The following is a 4,774-nucleotide window of genomic DNA, read 5'->3' on the forward strand; positions in this document are numbered from 1 at the left end:
AACTTGAGGCCTGGTACTTAGCAGGTCACAAAACCAAAAAGAACCCTTGTCTGCCATTTTTAATATACTGAACAGAGATCATCATAGATATTAATCGATTGTTGTTTTTTTTTATATTCTGTTAGTAACTTAAACACGAAAAGGTTAAAAATAAATCAATTTTCCATAAATTTCGTTAATATTATGAAACAAAGTCAACATATATTTTTATTGATAATTATGTTTTTTGACGATGTTATAGAAAATTTAATATTTGTTATCGACATATTTATTTTCATTCAAGTATAAAAACATCTCTGAATAATGAAATGTAATAGATTATGTGACTGTCACTTACAGAATAGCTAAATCGTCTCAAGTCTCAAAAATTATCTATCTAATTATCTAATTGTCTTATCTAACTTAAAATCTCAAAATTAGAGACTTGATACTGTATCACAGTACAGAATCGCACGGTAAAAGTAACCATACACAACTTGTGTATTAGATCACTGTGAAATTCTGTGCATACAGGTATATTTTGTGTTCATCTGTCAATAAGTAAACATGTGTCAGAATAAATCGGATAATTGAAATTTTACTTCTTGTAATTATTGTAAAAAAATTTTATATATATGACTATACTTAGACAATAAATGATCCAAAAATTCTTATATGGTGTTTTCAATATTAGATTGTCAGTTGCCACTTTTTATTTAGTTTAAGTCTTTAAATTATCTTAGAACGCAGGTTCAAGTTCACCGACACAAAGAATCATAGAACTTAACACAAGGTTATATGGGCATACTTGTATGCTTTCAAAGCATGGAAAGCGTTACGGAAGGCATTCTCCGGAATAGCCTTGAGAGCCGGGCCGATCTTTTTTGTGCGAGGGGACGCCGGCATATGCCACTCAGAAGATTGCCTCTTTGTCTCAGGATCATACTTAAAGATCCATAACTGCTCACTTGTGATTACGTTATTGAAGAATTGAGGGTCACTTTCACATATGTTCAAATTTTCTTGGCACACTTCCACTCGACGCTATTTCTGGTCGTCAGTGATCACTTTTGGTGCATTTTCGGCTTGCACCACTCACAGAAACACGTCGCGCGAAAATGTTTGTCCTAACTCTCCAGGTGCTCGGAGACAACTGACCAGATGCTCCCTACCGAATCCAGTCGGTGCACGCACGCTCTGAAGTACAGTTTTGGATGTCTGTAAACGCGATGTGCCAAACGATAGAAAAATTAAAATTCTAACAGATAAATGTGTTTTGACGTATTTGGTGGTGACAACTTGCAAATATGTATAAATACAAATATGCATTTAGGAATAAACGAATTTAAAAAAAACCACTGCATACATAACTAGTTTGGTATAAAATATATTACTAATTCGTGATCACTAATTTCTTTAAGTTATTTACTTCATGATAACTTTTTGACTCTTTTCAATTTTTCTGTTGTGTTGTTGTTTGTATTTATGTATATATGAGGATTTAATCACATCTGCACATTAGGCTGTTTCACTTAGAAGTCTTTTTTTACTTCTTGCGGAAACATTGAAGCTTTGTTTTCTGAAAATTTTAATACTTAATTTTAACTTTAACTATTTCTTTTCCGATTTTTTACGTATTTTTGAAAAAAATAGTCTTATCTTAACTTTCTAAGGAGAAGTTGTCTGAAATTAAATTTCGGATAAAAAAGATCCGCAGGCTCATGTTAAAATGGTGCTGTGTTCAGAGATCGTCATAGAAGGCTAGCACGTTGTCTAAAAATGTCAATTCATAAAAAAATTTCAAACTAATGAATACTTTCTAGTTTCAATAATATTGTTATTAGCAAGCAAATATTTAATTTATATTTAATTCATTTTACGAATATTAGCCCTATTCTGAGAAAACCTCAGATCTGGTAGGTGAAAAAACTTTTGTGAGGTTTGTTGTGGGGTTACTCTTGTTCAAACCTCACAAAATACTCACCAAATGAGGAGGAAAGCTGTTTTTTGTATACCAGCGGTTGTACAAAAACAAATAAGACATAATTAAGGAATGGACAACCAAGAAAAGTGAGTAATTTTGCAAATCTATTAAATTTGGTGCAAACGTCTACAATAATTTCATTTATTTTCAGGATTTGAAAATATGAAAGAACAACTCAGGAGCAGCTGCAGCATTACAGCATATTATTAAAGCTTAAATACATACATATTTACAAACAAAATTTTGTCTGAAATATTTAAACAGAAATCTATATAAGTATTTTTATTCATACTTAGAATGAAGTAAAATGTGCGAAAACCGTAAGTTACATATTTATTGCAATAGATGAAAACTTGTAAACATTTATAATGATAAGTAATTCCTCCATTATATTTCAATAGATAAATAGTTCATCATTACATTTCAATAAAATAATTTAAAATTTCTTTAAAAATATTGAAATTAACAAAACAAACACAAGTGATTTTGCATTGTGAGGTTTTATTTCACACAACAAAACTTTGCGAGGTAATTGTGAGCGTTTGTGCTTTTGAAATCACCAGAGCAGACGGAAAACCTCACAATGGTGAGGGTGGTGATTTTTGTGAATCCCCGAGAATAGGGTTGTTAGTTAATTCTGGTAATTTATCGTCGATTATAACAAGAATGATAGAAATAAGATTGCGCAATGACGAGTTCGACTGTGTTTGTTTCAACCATATACATTTATGCAAATAAAAAGATTGAATATTTTGTGACAAAGTATCAATTTATTGTCTTTTTTAATTTAATTTTTTTTGCTATACATATGTTCAATTAAGTTTTTATTCAAGGATCGAATTCTAAAATACATTCTAGCTCTGAAAAACAATTATTTTACTTTTGAGCTACAGTTTACAAAATTACTTAAATCTAAGTGCTTCTGGACGTAATTTGTACATATGTATGTCAAATAGTGCTTGCAAGGCTCTCATATGCTCCATAAACATATCTGTTGGTTTTGAGAGTCCTCCTTCAGAAAGGTAATCCACCCAAATATAAAACGAACAATTTTCTCAATTGGCACAAATTTCGGTGTTGTCTTTACCAAGTTTGTGACAGATGTACCCTGCCAAATCTCAAGTCCGTCGTTGTTGGGAATCTCCAAGTCATCTTTTTTTCAATTGGGTCAGTGGAATTTAAATCAACTGACACACATGGAAAAATATTACCTACAAAAATATAATAAACATATGTACATATATGCGTATAAATAAATGGAATAACTTGTTAGTTAAGATTAATATTATAACTATGATAATGCCCGGTTTTCACTAGGTCATATTTGACGTCAAATGCTGTCAAAATAATGAAAACGGGTTGTCATATGGTGTCAGTTGCGTTTGCCGGCATATTTGCCAACGAACGGCAATTTAAATTGACAGCGAAATGAAAACAATCAAAATACGTTATGTGGCAATATTTGACATCAAAATTAGATTTGTCAACATGTTGGCAAATTATTTCAATTTGCCGCGCGAATGATATCCAAAAATAAATAAAAAAGATTTTTCACTTTTCAACGTAAGTGTTTTATTATATTTTCTAATTTCAATTAATGTATTATTCCAACCTTTTTCAGTTTCAAAATGGCAGAAGAAATGGGTGCAAATACAGAAATGTTAATTCCAAGCATCAAGCGGGTGCGAAAAATGAAAACAAAGTGGACAGCGGAGGAGACTGAGCTGAACTAATTCAAGAAGTGGAGTCAAGGGAAGGAACCTGGAATTTCCTTTCCGCGGATTATCGCGATAGGAATTCGCGTGAGGCTCAGTGGCATGAAGTGGCAGAAACACTAAATATGCCACGAGCCGAAGTATCAGCCTAGTGGAACAGCCTTCGTTGTTCTTTTCGCGTATGTTTTTCACGTATAGTACACAATAGTACACAACAAATTGCATTATATATATATCTTTTAGGCGGCCTTCAACCGAAGGGCTCATACAAAAAGTGGACAATGTGCTGGAAGAACGCCTACCATGAACCCACTCAACAATTCGCTAAAGTTCCTCGAACATACATTAAATGTTGAAGCGAGCACCACTCCAAATTTAATAAATGTAAGTATATATACGTATATATAATAATTTATATTGTTATTATAGGACAGCTCGTCGGCCCTGACCACTCCAACAATATTGTTTGAGTCGGAAACGGTATCTGGCGATATACCACCAACGCCATCTACATCACGACCCAATTTAAGGAAACGTCGTGTTGAAAAAAACGACGATGGATACATTAAAGTAGTTCAACGTGCGCTGGAGACCCTCACATCTGCTACAAAAACTGATGCTTGGGATGATTTAGGCAACTTTGTGGCATCAAACGGCCGTGAGTGGGACCAGGAATCTCCACAACTGGCCAGAGAATTCAAGCAGGACATATGTGAGTTGATATTCAAGTATCAGCAGAAATTCACACGGTAAAAACACTTGCAGAATTGTATATGTAATAAAACATAATTTTGCTGTTATTTTATAGCTCAGCATAATGCCGTTTAAATATAAAATCTTTAACTAGTCAAATGAAATGATGTACCTAATGTTCCTTTTTTATATCTTTTTATACATATTTTTAAATGAACTTAGTATTTTTATAATTAGTAATAAACTAATAAATATAAACTAAGAAATGAATTATATAAATATATATTGAATTCAAAATGATATAACTTTTGTTTTATTTAAAATTCAGAAAGTTTTTAAAATAGGTATAATGAAAATATTTTGTATTTACAAAATAAGTTAAGTTATAGAATTACACATTTAT

General features: G+C 31.9%; 1 long non-coding RNA gene across 1 annotated transcript; it reads left to right on the top strand.

Annotated features, from left to right (window-relative positions):
* The first annotated feature begins 2,750 nt into the window (after positions 1–2,750).
* LOC108977582 lies at positions 2,751–3,843 on the top strand. Its single transcript, XR_001994045.1, has 3 exons — positions 2,751–2,985; positions 3,281–3,526; positions 3,585–3,843. It is a non-coding gene; the product is annotated as an uncharacterized LOC108977582 (long non-coding RNA).
* The last annotated feature ends 931 nt before the right edge of the window (positions 3,844–4,774 follow it).

The sequence above is a fragment of the Bactrocera latifrons genome, unplaced genomic scaffold, assembly GCF_001853355.1.
Source record: "Bactrocera latifrons isolate USDA-ARS-PBARC rearing strain unplaced genomic scaffold, ASM185335v1 scaffold_910, whole genome shotgun sequence".
NCBI lineage: Eukaryota > Metazoa > Arthropoda > Insecta > Diptera > Tephritidae > Bactrocera > Bactrocera latifrons.